Below are 21,663 nucleotides of genomic sequence, written 5' to 3' on the forward strand. Positions count from 1 at the left end.
GTTTCACTCCGTGCTGCGTAAGTTTGTGGAATATATCAATAATCAGTCTTATATCTGTGTGGTAAGGCACAAAAAAGCTTGTGACAAACTTAGTGGTTGTGATTACGAAAGATCTGAAAGTAGTTATAGCAGTCCGAGAAATTCATTAGAATGAATAGGGTAAAGTGCCCTATTATCGGGTACCATTCTTAAGTTTAAGATTACCAGTAAATTATCACTCTTCAAACTATGAAACATCTGCTGTACTGCTAATAGGGAATATTTAAGTATTACCTTTGCAAAAAATCTTCCGATATTTTCTTATTCTCTAATTGCTGAACAAAGAATTAAAACATATAATTTTTATCTCCTGAAAATATGGTTCCCAGTTTCGTGTTTTCAGGCTTCCTATCTCCAGATATTTTATATGAGTTAGTATCACAGCGTGCATTCGCACCAAATGTTTGTTTCGAAAGTAGAGTGCTGCGTAACTGTCGGGTGCTCTGCAGACGTTTCAGCCATAATGCTGTCTTTGTGCTGTTTGATACAGAACTCCCGTTTAAAAGGATTCCATGTAACATCGTCGACACCTGCACAAAACTCGTAACACCAGCGAAAGCAACCGATGCGCTTAATTCGAGTCTGTTTAGAGATGTCAGCTCAACACATTTGGTCGCAGTAAATGCACTTCTCGTCCTCTTCATATTCAGGTACTGAGTCTTCCAACATGGTTTCATAAACGCTTGAATATGAGTGTTCCTTATCATGATCCTGGTCCGTGATCTCTGGTTCTGTCCTAGGAAGAAGGTTTATCATGTGCATCAAATGGAGTTGTTCTAGGTTTTGCTGAAGGCACTGTCTTCCCTGTAGTCTTGGTACTAGCTTCCTTTTCGCCTTTGTGAGGGACTGCTGCAAAGCTGTTTTGAAAAGCAGGTAACTACAACACTACTGCTTTGCCTACTCTTCGTGTTGTACTTGATGGTGGAGGAACAGGATGAGAGGTGTTTCGCAGATTACTAACCGCTATTTCTCCCATTCCATTAAATGCAGTTCACAGTGGCCCTGCTGTGCCTTGTGAGGTCTTCTCTGCATCTGCTGAAAATTCCTGACGAGGGAAATCCAGAGACGAAGAAATCATGAGCCCCATATTTTTTGAAACCATATGCATTAACTTCCATCGTTACTATTCTGCAGTATACGCAACCCACCAATGGCCCGATGTCTTTGTCTCTCAAACACTGGAATACAGATCATCTGTTTGCATAAACTGGCACCAAATTTCGGGTTCAAAATGGTTCAAATGGCTCTGAGCACTATGGGACTTAACATCTGAGTTCATCAGTCCCCGAGAACTTAGAACTACTTAAGCCTAATTAACCTAAGGACATCACACACATCCATGCCCGAGGCAGGATGCGAACCTGCGACCGTAGCAGTCGCGCGGTTCCGGAATTAAATGCCGAGAAGCGCTCGTCCACAACGGCCGGCCAAATTTTGGGAACCCGAAAGAGTGCAACGTATTACCACCCCGTATTAGGATCCATGCTTTAATCCTATTTCGGCACAGCGTAACCCTTAAGTGAACGCTGGACATATACTTTATCTATTAGATAAGAAAGAGCATACTTCAAACTTGTGTCTTACACGAAATAATTTGAAAGTAAGTCGTACTTGCGTTGAGGACGGACTACCAACTGAAATCTGTAAAAAATGTTTCTTTTGACCACAATTTAAAAATAGCTGCAGAGAACGGAGCAGCCGGCCGCTGTGGCCGAGCGGTTCTAGGCAGTTCAGTCGGGAACCGCGCGACTGCTACGGTCGCTGGTTCGCATCCTGCCTCGGGCATGTGCGTGTGTGATGTCCTTAGGTTAGTTAGGCTTAAGTAGTTCTAAGTCTAGGGGACTGATGACCTCAGATGTTAAGGCTCATAGTGCTCAGAGCCATTTGAACCATTTTTTTATGAGCCTCGTTGTTCCATGCAATTTTTGTTCCACAAACTTTTCAGCTCCTATCATACTTTCGGAGTTATTCTAGGTGACAATAGTTATTGACTCGCCCTGTATATGCAGTCTGAAGCGACGAATGAAAATTTGTACCAAGGCCGGAACTTGACCCCGGGTTCTCTGCTCACTTGGCACATTTGCTAACCCAGGTTCAAATGGCTCTGAGCACTATGGGACTCAACATCTTAGGTCATAAGTCCCCTAGAACTTAGAACTACTTAAACCTAACTAACCTAAGGACATCACACACACCCATGCCCGAGGCAGGATTCGAACCTGCGACCGTAGCAGTCCCGCGGTTCCGGACTGCAGTGCTAACCCAGGCACAGTGGCTTTGCACATCAGCATATACTACCCTAGCACGCTCCCTTCTCAATACAAGTTCTCAAAGGAGGGAGGCACAAACCTGGCGCACAATTTCCGGAACAGCAAGTGCTCAGTGACAATTTCATCCAACAGAGAGGTGCACAGAATTGCCGGTGACTGCTGAGTTTCGTGAATGTGATGCGTCGACTCTGCAACTGTAGAATTAAAACAATTACAGCCCTGCTTTCATCATAAATAAAGCATTTAAAAGTGGTATGTCACGTATAAAATAAATATGAAGCGATAACGCTTTAGTCACAAAATACTAAAATAAAAACATAGAAGGTGGGCCAATAAGGGCTGCACCACACACCGAGCTGCGGAAGTATCAGACTGAGGTACAGTTAATTAATTTAAATCTAATGTTTTATTTCTATTCATTTGTCACATTATTTTGACCACCATACGAACTTGTTCATTTGTTTCATTTTTTCTTTACATCATTCTTCTTCTAGTCGGAATTTTTGTGACTATGAATTCCATTATATTTATCTATTATAATACTCAGTTATTTGAAAAATCCAAATATGTCAATTAAAGAACAAAACACGAAATAATCTATGTATACTTCTTCAATGGTAACCAGCCAGGTTAGCCGAGAACACTAATCCGCTGCTTCCTGGACACGGGTAGGCGCGCCGGGCCGGATACAATCCACCCAGCGGATTTATGACGAGGGCCGGTGTACTAGACACCCTGGATGTGGCTTTTAGGCGGTTTTCCACATCGCACTAGGTGAATACCGGGCTAGTCCCCACATCCCGCCTCAGTTACACGCTTCACAGATGTTTGCAACACGTTTGCACTCTTTCATGGTTTACACTAGACGCAGACAGCTGGGGTACACTAATTCCGTCACAGGGGGTACGGGGTGGAGGTAGGAAGGGCATCCGGCCACCCCTTAAAATGAACCATGCCAAATCCGCTCTTAACCATGTCGACCCTGCGCAAAATGCGGGACAAAGGCATTAGCCAACAAAGAAGACTTGTCCAACGGTGTGAAAAACGTACTTCTGTGACCGGCGGTTCCCTTTTTAGTATGGTAATCATCACACAAATATTTAATGAATGATATCAAAATTAGTACATAACTGAAAACACATTAACAAATATTTAAAAAGGAGAAAGAATGATAAGGAGAAAAATGAGAGCAAATGAAGAAGGGGATAGATATTATGATTAGAATATTGTGACAAGGGAGTGAAATTAAAAAAATACATTTAAACAATTAATTGAATAAAAATGATGATCAAAGTGTTTTATATAAAGATTTAAAAATAAGAAGCCTACTGCCCATGACGAGACTCGAACCCACAACCTCCTCATGTGAAGCTGTTGTCCTATCCAACGTACCGCGCAACCAGATAATTTAATGCAACGTTTATAACGCTACTGAGTTTGATACAAAATTCTGAACTTTTTTTTCATCGATTACTCGCAAACGAGAACCCACCAGAGTGAATGATTGCAGTTTGTGACACATGGAACCTTAACCTACGCCACCATATAGTTTCAAAAAGTCTATCGCACCTCTCCTTGTCAGTTTTAATCCTCCAAGAGAGCTTCAAATGAGCGCCTGCTCCACTACAGAGTGAAAATTCATTCTGGACCCCAACCTTACGGTAACTTGCCACCCGAAAATGCAGATGTATCTGAAGTTCTAGTAGGCTCCGCAGGCGAGAACAGTGTCAGGAAGTCGTTTCTACCTAACAGGCGCCTCCAGTGCTCAGCCGTACGATGATTTGCATTACAGTAGTCCGTTTATAACTTGTATTGTAATCGAGAGACGGAGTACAAAGACGGAGAACGGGACGAGACACTGGTGCTGCCTGCTATCTGATCCTCCCCTGTGAGACTTGGAAAGGTTATCCTTTCGGCTGGGCTCCCGCACCATTCATTGCCCTTGGGACTGCCTGACAGCTCCATTTAATCGCGCCCCCAGCATCCAGGGCTGAGGGCTGAGGGATGGAGACAGGCCCACTGTGTCGCCCTTGCGAAGGGCTGCCTGTCGGCTCCGAGGGCGGAACCCTTTGTGTCTTCCTCCTCCATTCAGCGGCATCGACGCGGCGTGTTGCTTTTAGCCGACAACCGGCGTTCCTACCCAACCCCTAATGATTTCTGACGTCCTGCCTTACAATCCGCTCCAGCTCTTCACCTACATATCCTTGCTTCTCCATACTCTCCATTTCGCAACATTTAGCACTGCGAAGAGTATCAAAAGCCATACTTGGCTTAGTAACATCTCCTTCTAAGGCGTGGACACTGGCGAAACGTTTTGATTAAGAAAACTGCTGCTTTTTTTATTGTGTTCTTTAGTCCGAAGACCTGTTTCATGCAGCAGCCCATGCTAGCCTATCCCGAACCAAACTCTTCATCTAGGCCTACATAACTAATAAAATTACATCCGCTCGAACCATCTTGCTGTACACAAACCTTGTTCTCCCTCTGCAGTTTTTACCCCCGTACTTCCATTACTAAACTGACATTTCCTTGATGCCTGAGGATGTGTTCTATCAATTGATACACTCCTTCTATCAAGTTTTGAACTATATTTCTTTCTTCCACATTTCGATTAAATACATTCTCATTAGCTATCCACACTCTCCATCTAATCTGAAGCACTCTCCTATACCATCACGTTACTGAAACTATCCTATTGCACAGTAGTCTGATCTGTTTATCGTCTATGTTTCGCTTCGCTGTAAGACTACGCTCCAGACGGACACCTTTGGTCAAAACTCCCAAGCACATATCTTCATATTCGACGGTAAATAATTCCTATTTTTAGACTTCCTTTTCTAGCAAATACCAGTATGCATTTTATGTCCTGTTCCTGATACCGTTATTTATTTAACTGCCCAAACAACAAAATTTATCTACTACTTTTAGTATCTCATTTCATAATCAAATTCCATCATTACTGCTTATTTTAATATCGTTTAATATGGGCTCAACTTCAGATTAAGAGGGATGGCACATGCCCTATATTACATTCCTTAATTTTCATTTTATAATCTGTTTTCGCGAGGCTACGCACTCGGTTCAATTGCTCTTGCAAGTCCTTTGCCGTTTCTAACAAAATTACAATGGCATCGACAAACTTCAAGGCTTTTATCTCTTCTCCTTGAACTTTAATTGCGATTCGTGTTTTCTCTTTAATTTTCCTTACAGCTTGCCCAACGTACGCACTGCATAACGTCAGGTTTATGCTACAATTATGGTTTACTCCCATCAACTGCTGCTTCCCGTACCACGTCCGTCGATACTTGTACCTTAAGCTTTGTGTTAGTACAAGTAGTATATAATCTGTTGCATTATATCTGTTTTCCCTTTCATTTTTAGAATGTCAAAACGCTTATTCCAGTGAATACTGTCAAAAGGTTTCTCTAAATTTACAAAAATTGCAGCCGCAGGTTTGCACTTCTTCACTTTATCTTCAAAGGTCGTTGTTTCCTATCTTTTTGTTACATTTCACCTAAAACCAAACTGAGTTTCCCCGAGATCTGCTTCCACTGGCTTTTCGATATTTCTGTAAATTATTCATCTCACTATTTGGCAACTATGCCCGTCTAAAGTGATGGTTCAGTAATATTCACACCTGTTTTCACTGCCTTAGTTGGATTACCGATTATTATTTTGTTCTTGAAGTCCTGATTCGTTCTCCCCAGGATCTCCGTCATTCTGAAAGATTGTCTTTTACTCCAGGTGTTTTGTTTCCAGTCAGCTCTTCCAGCGCTGTCAAATTAGTATTGCGTTATCACATATCATCATCTATTTCATCTTCTATAGTATTGTCTCCAAGTTTCATTCCTTTGTCTAACCCTCATACATGTTAATTCGGGTTTTCACCCTTTCATTCCTTGCTGTGATGGCTATTGATATACAGGTGCCTGATTCCCATTTGTCCAAATGATTCTTCAGTTTTCCTATAGGAGGCAGTTGTCTATCCCATGGTCATATCTGTCTCTACTGCTTTGTATTAATCCTGTAGCCACTCCTACTTTGTCATTTTCCCCTCATATCAGCCTCATTTTTTAGACATTTCTTGTCGATTTCGCATGCTTCATATCTCCATTTTTGCAATTTCTTCTCAGAACCCTAAATTTGGATGGCAAGACACGGAATAGAACCTCAGTCTCCTTGATTGAGAACCCACTGCAATATGCAATACGCCTTCTCTCTTGGTTGTGAAGCAGCTGTAAGTACGACCGGCACAGAGATACGTATAGTGGTCAGAACAGTTAGGTAGTACGACCCTGAAATCAGTAAGGATCATTACCAACTGCGGTGTCCACCACGATGCCCTACGCCGATAAACAACAGACTTGTCTCCGGCATTCCTGAGTCAAGTGATATGGTACTTAAGACTCTCTCAATTTATTAAAAACGCTGTAAAGCTTTTTGACTGCTGGAATGTTTCTGGGCCACTGCATGGGAGGCTGTCGTGAAAATTGCACAATACTTGTTCGAAGAAGCTGCCTGCCATATTCGTGTCACATCTGTAGACGACGAGCAGACGCCGTGTTTCAGTGAACCCTCTACAACATCTAATGGGACGAGCGATCAATACTGTGGGTTCATACAGAAGGAAATGAAGTATTCGTTATTGTTTAAAGTGCTCTCAAATCGATACCAAGATTACTTCTAATTAATTTCGAGTCCAAATCATAACAGAGTACTTCGTGAACTTTTAACAGGAGCTGTCGTCTGTCTCCACACTACTGATCACTTGCTTCAGAAGTCAAAATTAACATATTTGCATTATGTAGCACTGAATAAATGAATTTGCCACTTAAAATCCCTAATTATATCTCAATTTCAGCAGTGTTCAGGAATAAGAGGTGTAGAAGTACGAAACCAGAATAATTACACGTCTGTTGTTTGAAACCGATGTTATTTTACTAAAATAATTTCCAATGCTGTTTATACATTTCTCCCACCTTTGTGGCAGGCTATGAATGCCAAGACAAATAAATAGTTCTTCTTTCGAAGCGAACCAGTGAGCGAGTCATTTTCGTACATTTTTATACGGACTGAAGCGTTGTTCAGCAATAGGGCGTCCCAATGATGCAAACAGATGGTAATTGCTGTCAAGTCTGGGGAATAAGCCGCACGCCCTAGTATTTAGCAACTGAACGTTTCCCTGGCCCGTTTTGCTGCGTGTGATGGGGCGTTATCATGGAGTAATATGACTTTATGTTACCTTCTTCCATCTTCCGGTTGTTTTTCACGTAATGCTCGATTTAAATCGATCATTTGCTGTTGGCATCGGTCAATGTTCACGGTTTCATCGGGTTTTAGCAGCTCATAATAGATGACACGCTTCTGATCCCACCAAACCCAGAGCATTGTCTTCTGTCCAAAGCGACTTGGGCTTGGAAAGAACGTCGATGGTTTGCCTGGATTCACCCATGATGCGTGACGTTTAGCATTCTCAAAATATATCCATCTTTCATCACCTGTCGCTTTTCTAGGGAGAAACGACATTTTTTTGTATCTGGCTAGCACCATTTTGCAAGTGGTCTTTCGATTTACTTGTTGTCTTTCATTCAGTTCATGCGGAACTTATTTTCCCACTTTCTGCACCTTTCCCGTAGCTTTCAACCGAAGAGAAACGTCTTTCTGCGTCACATCCAATTGATCCGCGAGTTGCTGTTGAGTTTGAGCATCATCTTCAACCAGTAAAGCCTGCAATTCGTTGTCTTCTAACGTTTTCGGTGGTTTCCGCGCTCGTCGTTGGTCACATCAGAATCACCAGTTTTGAATTTTAGAACCACTTGAAACACTGTGTTTTCCCAAGAGTATGTTTCGCCGAAAGCTTCGACAAGCATTCTGCTGTGGTTGGCAGGAGAGTCAACACCGTGTTACTAGAGGAGGCCGAAATGCACGCGTTTTAGCTCACGTAGGCTGGCGTGAGGTCTGGAACAGGACAAGGAAATTAGAATTTAGAAACACGGACGTAGCTGGTGGAATACTTAACTTTAATCCATTAATGATGAACGTCGCTCTTGACGGCACATGATTCACAATATCAATAGTAAATGAAAATGGCGCCTTGCTAGGTCGTAGCAATTGACGTAGCTGAAGGCTATGCTAAACTATCGTCTCGGCAAATGAGAGCGTATTTTGTCAGTGAACCATCGCTAGCAAAGTCGGTTGTACAACTGGGGCGAGTGCTAGGAAGTCTCTCTAGACCTGCCGTGTGTCGGCGCTCGGTCTTCAATCACTGATAGTGGTGACACGCGGGTCCGACGTATACTACCGGACTGCGGCCGATTTAAAGGCTACCACCTAGCAAGTGTGGTGTCTGGCGGTGACACCACACATTCGATGCGATTCTGCAGCAGTTTTCTTCAAATGATAACAGAAAACCAACGCTGTCCGCAAATCTTAGTTCATAAGCACAAAAAAAGGAACGTTTACGCGTTTGAAACAGATACCAATGTATGGAACTTGGATTACTGTGTGCTGACATCCGTCGTCAGCCGTTACAGCAAGCAGACGGCGCTGCAGACGCCGTCTCACACCCCTACACTGACGGCTAGCTGGCATCATCTATAGGGAAATTCCACTATCATACTTTTACACCTGGTAAATTCACAATTCTATCTTGCTGCTGTATAGCCTGTATATCACAAAGTCTAACATACGACTGTTTTTTATCTTTTTACAGAAGTTCAAACTTTGGCCGACGCAATTATTTGTTCTCTGATGCCTGCCTCATTCTCGCCCGGCCGCCGGCTATCCGCTGTTAGATTCCAGTTGCCTGTCGTAATACTGACATAACTGCATACATCTCATGCTTTCTGCAGCGTAGCCCGCATCTCGTGGTCGTGCGGTAGCGTTCTCGCTTCCCACGCCCGGGTTCCCGGGTTCGATTCCCGGCGGGGTCAGGGATTTTCTCTGCCTCGTGATGGCTGGCTGTTGTGTGCTGTCCTTAGGTTAGTTAGGTTTAAGTAGTTCTAAGTTCTAGGGGACTGATGACCATAGATGTTAAGTCCCATAGTGCTCAGAGCCATTTGAACCATTTTTTTTCTGCAGCGTATTTTTCACAATAAATAAGCACAGAACTTCCCCCATCTTCAGGCGAGCGGGCCGTGGAGTTGGCTTAAACTCTAAATTATCAGCGTCATGATAATCGATCTCTTATAGAAGGCGTGCTGCTTTATATACTTGTGGAAGCTGTGGCCTATTGTGAGGTGTATTACAAGGTATGATACTCCTATCAGGTCTCTGTCGGTAAGGACTTTTTACCACCACAGTTCTTACGCCGTGCTACACTACTGTGGGTAATACACCATTTGCTGCAGACAAGTTCGACTGTTGATTCTGATGTACCAACAAATTAGGTTATTTCATTGTGTGGCCAAGAACACGGCTAAACTCGGTAGCTCCTTTCTACACACACACACACACACACACACACACACACACACACACACACACACACACACACACGAGTCAGCACAAGACGTTGTGTTACTAGTTGCTAACCCAGTACTCTGGACTGATCAGTGTGCCGAGTTAAATTTGACCGCTGAGCTTATCGAACGTTTTGGTAACGTCGTGACGTGTGTCACTCCTCACTCACCTCGAGAGTTTACTAACTACATCTGTTTACCAGCTTCAGGTTTATTTAGGTTATACAGCTAGCACAGTTTGCGACAGCTCTGTCACAGTAGATGGCTTACAGAGTACTTCAAAGAACAGGCCTGCGAGTAGTACGACTAACGATCTGTCGGCATAGATCACCATTCATCCCCATCGTCAAATCACTTTTCTACCTCTCCATCTACTCTTCTTAAGACACCTTACATCGCACCCTTCGATTTCCGTTCGTGAACGGTAGGCGCGAACAGCAACTATCCGCGAGACAGTAATTAACGCTGAATTACTGTAGTTAATACCACCACGCTGATTCCGCGAGGTACGTGTGCGAGGAATCAATGCATTTCCGCAAATACAGTGAAGAGCCTAAGAAACTGGCACGCGTACCTAATATCTTGAACCCCCCCCCCTCCCCCCGAGCACGCAGAAGAGCCGCAACACGACGTGGCAACAATTACTCAACTAAAGTCTGAAATAGTGCTGGACGGAACAAACAACATGACTCCTGCAGGGCTGTTCACAAATCCGTAAGAGGAGGATCTCTTCTGAATAGCATGTTGGAAGGCATCCCAGATATGCTCAATAATGTTCATGTCTGGGGATTTTCCTGGAGCCACTCTGTAGCAATTCTGCACGTTTAAGGTGTCGCATTGTACTGCTGGAATTTCCCCAGTCTGTCGAGATGCACAGTGGATGTGGTGTCACCGCTAGACACCACACTTGCTAGGTGGTAGCTTAAATCGGCCGCGGTCCATTAGTACATGTCGGACCCGCGTGTCGCCACTGTCAGGATCGCAGACCGAGCGCCACCACAAGGCAGGTCTCGAGAGACGTACTAGCACTCGCCCCGTTGTACGACGACTTTGCTAGCGACTACACTGACGAAGCCTTTCTCTCATTTGCCGAGAGACAGTTAGAATAGCCTTCAGCTAAGTTAATGGCTACGACCTAGCAAGGCGCCATTAACCATTTGTAACGTTGCATGTACCTCAAGATGGAGTCTCACTTGTATCATCCCGAATGCTGTATACCAAAGGACAATATAAAAGTTAAGTGTTCTAGTAGCTACGTTCTTTTCTTTATCACATTCATTACGAATCCTGTTCCAGACTTAACGCCAGACGGCGTGAGTTGACGCGTGCCCTTTCGGCTACTTCACTGTGGACTGGCTGCCTTAACAGTCCACTACAGTGGACATGAACGGATACAATCAATCAGACAGGATGCTTACGTACGTGTCACCTGTCACAGTCGTAACTAGACCTATCAGGAGTCCCATACCTCTCCAATTGCACGTGCCCCACACCATTACAGAACCTCCACCAGCTTCAGAGTCCCCTGTAGACGTGCAGGGTCCATCGATTCATGAGGTTGTGTCCATATTCGTACTCGTCCATCTGCTCGATACAATTTGAAACGAGACTCGTCCGACCAGGCAACATGTTTCCAGTCCTCAACAATCCAGTCTCGATGTTAACGGGCTCAGCCGAGGCGTGAAGCTTTGTGTCGTGCAGTCGTCAAGGGCAGACGAGTGGCCTTCGGCTCGAGAAAGCCCATCTCGATGATGTTTTGTTGAATGGTTCGCACGCTGACACTTGATGATGTCCCACCATTGATTTATTTTTCCACTCGTGAAATGGTGGTACGGGAAAGTCCTTAGTTCGTTGCTACCTCGGAGATGCTGTGTCCCATCGCTCTTGCGCGGACTATAACACCACGTTCAGAGTCACTTACATCTTGATAATCTGCCATTGTAGCAGCAGTAACTGATCTAACAACTGCGTGAGACACTTGTCTTATATAGGCGTTGCCGACCGTAGCGCCGTATTCTGTATCTGAATGCACACGCCTGTACCAGATTCTTTGGCGCTTCAGTGGAGATATGCTGGACGGACACCTCAAGGCTCGTAGGCTACTTAGGGGGAGTAGACTTACTGCTGGCACTGGTTTTCATCTTCTCCCTCCACCTCTGACAGAACGCCACGAACACAACACAACATTGGATAACGAGTGACAGTTACACACACGACACAGATAACATTAGGCATTTCATATAAGGTGAGAGGAAGGTAGCGATAAACCATCTCAACTACTGTCTCGCTGCGACGGCCATGAGGACTTACACGACGCTCGCTTCCTGCGTATGGGACTCACGTTTGATTCTCCTTCATTGTGGCATCAGACTTCTGAATTTGTTTGATGTGCCCCGTCACGAACTCGTCTCAAGCGCCTTCATCTCAAATTTGCGTTTGCACCATACGTCCTCAGTTATTTGTTAGATAAATTACAGTTCTGACTTATTCCTACAGTTTTTATTCTCCACACCTCCATATATTACCATAGAAGCTATTTTTTGATATATTGACAAGTGACAAATCATTCTGTTCCTTCTTCTATTCATTTTATTCGACATGTTCTTGTCCCCGCCAGACATCATTTGGCAAGTATGACCTCTTTGTCTGTGCTGTCTTGCTTACAATGTCTTCCTTGGTAAGTCCTTCTTGTGTTGTTTTGTTTCAAACGTAGCATAATTCCTTTACTTTTTCTACTTTGTGGTCGCTAAATATGTTGTTAACATCGCTAATCTGTTTCGTACTATTCCTCATTAATGTCATCATTCTTCCATTTACTCCGAATTCTTGGTGTGTGTACACTTGGCTTTTTGTGCATTTCAATAGTTCTTTCTCACACTCTATGCATTGTATGTCGTCATCGAATCTTATCAGCGACACCGTTTCATCCTAAATTTTACGTGACTGAAAGCGACAATTTTTTGTCCTACATCGTCACAGGTGGCGAAACATATTCGAATAGGAAACGAAACGACAATCCAAGGACTGGACCCCAAAAATCTCTTCCCCGAAGAAAAAATTGAAAGCCGCACTATCAGCAGGTAAAATGTAAGCTGAAGGTAGTGTGTGGGGGGGAGGAGGTGGGGGCGGGGGGAAGGAAAGGAGAGGGGAGGGATTACTGATGTCAGATCAGCGGTGACGAATGAAAATCTGTACTGGACTGGGATTCGAACCAGGGATCTCCTGATTACTAGGCAGATGCGTAAACCACCACGCTTTCATACACTGAAGCGAAAAAGAAACTAATATAGGAAAGCGTATTGAAACACAGAGATATACAAAGAGGTAGAGTACGAGGCTGCGGTCGACAACGCCTATATACGACAACAAGTGTCTGGGGTAATTGTTAAATCGATTACTGCTGTTACAATGGCAGGTTATCAAGATTTAAGTGAGTTTGAAAGTGGTGTTTTAGTCGGCGCACGAGCGACTGGACACAGGATCTCCGAAGCAGCGGGGGAGTGGGAAATTTGCCTTACGATCATTTCTCGAGTGTACCCTGAATATCAGGAATCCGGTAAAACATCAAATCTCCGACATCGCTGCGGCCGGAAAAAGACCCTATACCAACGGGACCAACGACGACTGAAGAGAATCGTTCAACGAAACATCATCGACATGGGCTTTAGGATGCCGAAGGCGCACTCGTGTACCCTTTGCACGGCACAAAGCTTTACGCCTCTCCTCGGCCAGTCAACATCGACATTGGGCTACTGATAACTGGAAACATGTTTCCTGGTCGGAAGACTCTCGTTTCAAATTGTATTGAGTGGATGGACGCGTACGGGTATGGAGACAACCTCATGAATAGGTGGACTATCCATGTGAGCAGGAGACTGTTGAAGCTGGTGGAGGCTCTTTAATAATGTGGGGGGCGTGCAGTTGGGGTAATATGGGAGCCCTGATACGTCTAGATACTACTCTAACTGATGACACGTTCGCGAGCATCGTTTCTGATCATCTGCATCCATTCATGTTTATTGTGCATTCCGACGGGATTGGGCAATTCTAGCAGGACAATGCGACCCCCCACAGGTCCAGATTTGCTACAGAGTGGCTCCAGGAACACTGGTCTGAGCTTAAACACTTCCGCTGCGGTCCTAACTTCCCAGACATGAACATCATTGAGCACATATGTGATTCCTTGCAACGTGCTGTTCCAGAGGGGACCTTCACCCGCTCGTACTCTTACGGATTTACGGACAGTCCTGCAGGATTCACGGTGTCAATGCCCTCCAGCACCACTTCAGACATTAGTGAAGACCATGCCAGATCGTGTTGCGACACTTCTGTGTGTTCGCGGATGCCCTACACGGTATTAGGCAGGTGCACCAGTTTCTTTGGCTCTTCAGTGTATAACGAATTCGCTTAGATGGGCGATGGATCCACCTTCTGGCAGTGAATATGCCCAAGTCCGAGCTGCTGCGGGAATCTCCGAATAGCGAGAATATAGGAAATGGACAGGGTCTGCAGATAGGTGGCGCTCGGTGTGATTGAGGATCAGCCATGAGGCGTGCCGACATAGTCCGTGCAGTTGCGATGAACACTGTGTCCCGGAGGGCTTAATGGTTAATGCAGCTGCCTAGTAAGCAGGACATCCCGAGTTCGAATCCCTGTCCGGTACACATTTTCACACATCGCCACTGACTCCGCGTAATGTCCCGAAGCAGCTGACGACAGTAATACCTTCCCTCTCCTCTCCTTCCCTTCCCCACCTGTCTCAATTTACATAACAGCAGCTGATTCTGCGTGGTGTCTGTTCTTTCAGACATGTCCACAAAAAACAGACACCACTCATTCCTATAACTAAGAAACTCTCCGCGAGATCAAATGGTTCAAATACACTCCTGGAAATGGAAAAAAGAACACATTGACACCGGTGTGTCAGACCCACCATACTTGCTCCGGACACTGCGAGAGGGCTGTACAAGCAATGATCACACGCACGGCACAGCGGACACACCAGGAACCGCGGTGTTGGCCGTCGAATGGCGCTAGCTGCGCAGCATTTGTGCACCGCCGCCGTCAGTGTCAGCCAGTTTGCCGTGGCATACGGAGCTCCATCGCAGTCTTTAACACTGGTAGCATGCCGCGACAGCGTGGACGTGAACCGTATGTGCAGTTGACGGACTTTGAGCGAGGGCGTATAGTGGGCATGCGGGAGGCCGGGTGGACGTACCGCCGAATCGCTCAACACGTGGGGCGTGAGGTCTCCACAGTACATCGATGTTGTCGCCAGTGGTCGGCGGAAGGTGCACGTGCCCGTCGACCTGGGACCGGACCGCAGCGACGCACGGATGCACGCCAAGACCGTAGGATCCTACGCAGTGCCGTAGGGGACCGCACCGCCACTTCCCAGCAAATTAGGGACACTGTTGCTCCTGGGGTATCGGCGAGGACCATTCGCAACCGTCTCCATGAAGCTGGGCTACGGTCCCGCACACCGTTAGGCCGTCTTCCGCTCACGCCCCAACATCGTGCAGCCCGCCTCCAGTGGTGTCGCGACAGGCGTGAATGGAGGGACGAATGGAGACGTGCCGTCTTCAGCGATGAGAGTCGCTTCTGCCTTGGTGCCAATGATGGTCGTATGCGTGTTTGGCGCCGTGCAGGTGAGCGCCACAATCAGGACTGCATACGACCGAGGCACACAGGGCCAACACCCGGCATCATGGTGTGCGGAGCGATCTCCTACACTGGCCGTACACCACTGGTGATCGTCGAGGGGACACTGAATAGTGCACGGTACATCCAAACCGTCATCGAACCCATCGTTCTACCATTCCTAGACCGGCAAGGGAACTTGCTGTTCCAACAGGACAATGCACGTCCGCATGTATCCCGTGCCACCCAACGTGCTCTAGAAGGTGTAAGTCAACTACCCTGGCCAGCAAGATCTCCGGATCTGTCCCCCATTGAGCATGTTTGGGACTGGATGAAGCGTCGTCTCACGCGGTCTGCACGTCCAGCACGAACGCTGGTCCAACTGAGGCGCCAGGTGGAAATGGCATGGCAAGCCGTTCCACAGGACTACATCCAGCATCTCTACGATCGTCGCCATGGGAGAATAGCAGCCTGCATTGCTGCGAAAGGTGGATATACACTGTACTAGTGCCGACATTGTGCATGCTCTGTTGCCTGTGTCTATGTGCCTGTGGTTCTGTCAGTGTGATCATGTGATGTATCTGACCCCAGGAATGTGTCAATAAAGTTTCCCCTTCCTGGGACAATGAATTCACGGTGTTCTTATTTCAATTTCCAGGAGTGTAGCTCTGAGCACTATGGGACTTAACATCTGAGGTCATCAGTCCCCTAGAACTTAGAACTACTTAAACCTAACTAAACTAAGGACATCACACACATCCATGCCCGAGGCAGGATTCGAACCTGTGACTGTAGCGGTCGCGTGGTTCCAGACTCAAGCGCCTAGAACCGCTCGGCCACAACTCCTTCGCTCCGCGAGAATATTTCTACCAGTAGAACTAGATCAGCAGGATGTGAAGTTTTGAAATCAGGACTGAGATACTGAACAAATGAAGATGTTATGCGCGAAAGAAAGCGTAGTAGATGGCTCAGCTGGTAAGAGTGTTTACGATGAAAGGGAAGGACGGGGTTCGAGCCTCACTCTGATATGCGCTGTTAATTGCAGCCGAATTTCCATTGCAAGATATTAGTCCGCTGTAGATAAATTTTCATTTGTTTAATTACTTCCTTTTAAAAAAGATTCAGTATTAAATGAGGCACAGTACGCCTTACAACTTCTTTCGTCGTGTGTAATGTCGTAAATGCAAATGAGATTGTTTACTTGGTGACTGATCGATGACTGTGCGTCCTCATTGTTTACAGTTTTATATTTAAATTTCAACAATAGTTATATACTGGCTTCGAAACGTGTATGTTTCACGTAAATTCTGAGTGTTCCTAAACACTTGAGTCATCTTGCTGCAAATCATTCCACAGGTAGTTAGATAGAGAAAGCAATTGCTATTGTATTTATTGTTCACTACAATAAAGTTGCTCACTTACTTTTCTCGAGCAGGCGAAAACAAGCACCACGTATATTCCTGAAACAAAAAAGAGATTCCATTTATTTTGTGAACAGTAGCAGGTTTCAGTTAAAACAGAAGTTTTGACGTGCATCACAGTCAGGTTTGGAGCTTTACCTTCAAACGGAAGAGGTATGAAAAAATATATATGACTGACCTAGTAATACAGTTGTTACAGAGGAGTGAAGGGTTACGTAAGGCAATCTACTTGGTAACAGGTACAGAATTCTCACAATACGACAAACTCTGCACAGGTTCACTAGACTGTAGTTTTGTGTAGAAATACAAATACAGTACAAAACTAGAACAAGAGCATGATGTATCATGCACTCTATTTAACGATTAGATCAACTGTAACATACCGTAGATTTTTGTCTCAGTATATATATTTTTGTGGCAGTATGTTCTATTAGACGTCGTTAATTAGTTTATGCAATTTTCTAAGTTCTCGCCACCGTTAACGAAAATATTTTAATTTGAATAAAGTGAAAACTATGAAATATGTGTCAAAGTAGAGAGAAGAGAGCATCTTGTGTAGAGTAGTGTCGCATATATGTGAAGTAGGAGAGAAAATATTAATGTTATTCATAACAAACGAAGTACTACAAGTAGCTGTAAATGGCAAGTACCATCCGAACTCCTAAAAAAATGAGGAACCAGTAACTCTCGCATCAGTTTTCTCTCATACTTGTAGGAGTAACTGACATTGGACTCTCGATTAAACGATGTGATTATGATAGATCTATTATCAGAAATTAAGGACTCAAATAAACTGATATAGTTAATAAAAGCTTCTGACAGAGATAAAAGAAGCTCACGTAATCAGTTAATGCAATAGTACTGGAATTAGTGGCAAATCAGGCTTAAATCGTACAAATTTTACTGCTTATTGGACCAGCAATCGCTAGTCGGTAACAGGAAAGAATCACACTCAATAAATGCTAAAATAAACGTGAATGAGAGAGGAATCCTGTCACTTCGATGGTACGAGAACAGCGGAACATTTTGCGCTACTTGAGTAGCAGTATAGATCACTTCATCACCCAGTAATACTCTGAAGCTATCATCATAATATCTTTGAATCGATTTGTAGCAACAAGCGAGCACCAAGATGTTTAAATAGTGTGCTCATCGAAATTTAGCAGCCGTTCTTAAACTTCTCAGGCTTCAACACTTGAGAACACTGCTACAACTTGGCACCTATACTGTAAGTCTGTGTGGTCTTGTCATTAACTGCGACCACTGTAGAAGCGTATGTTGATGTCTCCAAGGCATTCCGAAATGTGAAAGCCACTGCTCACCTTGAGTGCTGTATAAAACGCCGGCTTCCAAAGACAGCAGTATCCGGACCAAAGTAACATTACATATTAGGTTAAACCTGTGTCTTTTGAAGCAGTTCCAAAAGTACTACCCTGAAACGTCAAGTTGGCTCCCAATGGCGCCTTCAGATGTCCAACATTACTTCACAGGTATATCGACAACATGAAAGCGTTTAAGTTCATACGAAGACTTTGCTTAATGCGCATCGCCAGGTTTCGAGAGGGTGCGTTTCTGGATGAGGTATCGAATATATTGCTTCCCCCTACTTATACCTCCCGAGGAGATCACGAATGTAAAATTAGAGAGATTAGAGCGCGCACGGAGGCTTTCAGACAGTCGTTCTTCCCGCGAACCATACGCGACTGGAACAGGAAAGGGAGGTAATGACAGTGGCACGTAAAGTGCCCTCCGCCACACACCGTTGGGTGGCTTGCGGAGTATAAATGTAGATGTAGATGTAACTAGGCACCGACTTGCTAATACGAGGGAAAATTCATACACACCTATGCAATATCATAATCTGTTTACCAAGTTTCAGCAGCCCTTGAATCAAGCATAAAATGTTATGAACATTTGTCTGTTTTTTAGTCATTTAAGATCCTAAATTACCTATAAACCTCAAGTGCTTCCTTCTCTTTAATGGTAGCAATTATTATTTTTTATCATTATACTGCCATGCCATGGATCTTTGACATCGCAAGTTAAGAGAGGTCTAAATGCGGGCAGCAGATGTACAGCATGAGCAATAATAAGAGGAAAACTAAGTGGAGAAGTGAAAGAGGAACAAAGGGAAAACTTGGAAATTTATGGCAAGGTCTTACGGGACGAAACTGCTGAGGTCATCGGTCCCTAAGCTTACGCACTACTTAATCTAACTTACACTAAGGACAACACACAAGCCGGCCGAAGTGGCCGTGCGATTCTAGGCGCTGCAGTGTGGAACCGCGAGACCGCTACGGTCGCAGGTTCGAATCCTGCCTAGGGCATGGATGTGTGTGATGTCCTTAGGTTAGTTAGGTGTAACTAGTTCTAGGGGACTAATGACCTCAGAAGTTGAGTCCCATAGTGCTCAGAGCCATTTAAACCATTTGACAACACACACACACACACATACACACACACACACACACACACACACACACACACACATGCCCGAGGGAGGACTCGAACCTCCGACGGGGGGAGCAACCCGGACCGTGACAAAACGCCTTAGACCGCGCGTCGGAACAGAGCGAGAAGAAGATAAATACAAGGGCTATTCTGAAGGAGGGTCCAATAGGGCGCTAAATGGAAATGACTGCGAAAATTAAAACAGCTTTATTTGCAGCCTTCTATCTAATCCTCCACATAGTCGCCGCTCCGATTTAGCCGTCTATCATAACGTTGAACCAACTTTCAAATAACCTGTGCTCCCCGTCACTTCTGTGCTCTGATCTGCAGTTCGTTGTCTATGCCAAAATGTTGTCTTCATCGCCAGCGGTTCATGTGAGCAAATACGAAACTCAGGGGGAGCCAACTACTGGCTGTATTGTGGGTGATCAAACACTTCCCATCGAAAACACTGCAGGAGCATTTTCATACTCCTGCAGATTGCGGACGAGAATTGTCATGAAGAAAGAAACGCATGAGAGTGATGTTACACTCCTGGAAATTGAAATAAGAACACCGTGAATTCATTGTCCCAGGAAGGGGAAACTTTATTGACACATTCCTGGGGTCAGATACATCACATGATCACACTGACAGAACCACAGGCACATAGACACAGGCAACAGAGCATGCACAATGTCGGCACTAGTACAGTGTATATCCACCTTTCGCAGCAATGCAGGCTGCTATTCTCCCATGGAGACGATCGTAGAGATGCTGGATGTAGTCCTGTGGAACGGCTTGCCATGCCATTTCCACCTGGCGCCTCAGTTGGACCAGCGTTAGTGCTGGACGTGCAGACCGCGTGAGACGACCCTTCATCCAGTCCCAAACATGCTCAATGGGGGACAGATCCGGAGATCTTGCTGGCCAGGGTAGTTGACTTACACCTTCTAGAGCACGTTGGGTGGCACGGGATACATGCGGACGTGCATTGTCCTGTTGGAACAGCAAGTTCCCTTGCCGGTCTAGGAATGGTAGAACGATGGGTTCGATGACGGTTTGGATGTACCGTGCACTATTCAGTGTCCCCTCGACGATCACCAGTGGTGTACGGCCAGTGTAGGAGATCGCTCCCCACACCATGATGCCGGGTGTTGGCCCTGTGTGCCTCGGTCGTATGCAGTCCTGATTGTGGCGCTCACCTGCACGGCGCCAAACACGCATACGACCATCATTGGCACCAAGGCAGAAGCGACTCTCATCGCTGAAGACGACACGTCTCCATTCGTCCATCCATTCACGCCTGTCGCGACACCACTGGAGGCGGGCTGCACGATGTTGGGGCGTGAGCGGAAGACGGCCTAACGGTGTGCGGGACCGTAGCCCAGCTTCATGGAGACGGTTGCGAATGGTCCTCGCCGATACCCCAGGAGCAACAGTGTCCCTAATTTGCTGGGAAGTGGCGGTGCGGTCCCCTACGGCACTGCGTAGGATCCTACGGTCTTGGCGTGCATCCGTGCGTCGCTGCGGTCCGGTCCCAGGTCGACGGGCACGTGCACCTTCCGCCGACCACTGGCGACAACTTCGATGTACTGTGGAGACCTCACGCCCCACGTGTTGAGCAATTCGGCGGTACGTCCACCCGGCCTCCCGCATGCCCACTATACGCCCTCGCTCAAAGTCCGTCAACTGCACATACGGTTCACGTCCACGCTGTCGCGGCATGCTACCAGTGTTAAAGACTGCGATGGAGCTCCGTATGCCACGGCAAACTGGCTGACACTGACGGCGGCGGTGCACAAATGCTGCGCAGCTAGCGCCATTCGACGGCGAACACCGCGGGTCCTGGTGTTTCCGCTGTGCCGTGTGTGTGATCATTGCTTGTACAGCCCTCTCGCAGTGTCCGGAGCAAGTATGGTGGGTCTGACACACCGGTGTCAATGTGTTCTTTTTTCCATTTCCAGGAGTGTATGTGGGGAGCATGACATCAGGAGAAATCTCTCACCAGGCACTCATATTTGGCAGGATACACCATCTTTTAGGCATTTTTATGTGATTACCGTGCACTCAGAATTAAAAAGTGTGACGTGAAGTGATCGAGGGGTGTACTAGAGACACCGCCCAAGACATCTGGATTTTTCAGTGTGGGTTCCATTCCGCGTTTCATCGGACCTTATTGTCCGGAAAGCCCTCATAAGATGCGATGCTAGATGATAAGGAGCTGTACGAGAAGGGGGAGAAATAGGAGAAAGAGCAAGAGGTATTATCTGCTAGGGAGACTACTGGAATAAACAAAGAGTAAGTTGGAAGGCAATGAAAGTGAGTGATGGAGAATCTGAAAAAGGAGTACAAAAGGATAGTGTGTGGGTGTGTAGAAGGATGTGGGTTAAGGACGGAAAA

General features: G+C 45.7%; 1 protein-coding gene across 2 annotated transcripts in view; it reads right to left on the reverse strand.

Moving 5' to 3' along the window:
• Positions 1–21,663, reverse strand: part of LOC126210221 (connectin-like) — an 802,365-nt gene that overhangs the window by 292,879 nt on the left and 487,823 nt on the right. For both annotated transcript variants that reach the window (XM_049939403.1, XM_049939402.1), the window contains one exon: positions 16,832–16,869. The gene's annotated coding sequence lies outside the window, so the exon portion shown is untranslated. The remainder of the gene's footprint in view (positions 1–16,831; positions 16,870–21,663) is intronic.

The sequence above is a fragment of the Schistocerca nitens genome, chromosome 10 (assembly GCF_023898315.1).
Source record: "Schistocerca nitens isolate TAMUIC-IGC-003100 chromosome 10, iqSchNite1.1, whole genome shotgun sequence".
NCBI lineage: Eukaryota > Metazoa > Arthropoda > Insecta > Orthoptera > Acrididae > Schistocerca > Schistocerca nitens.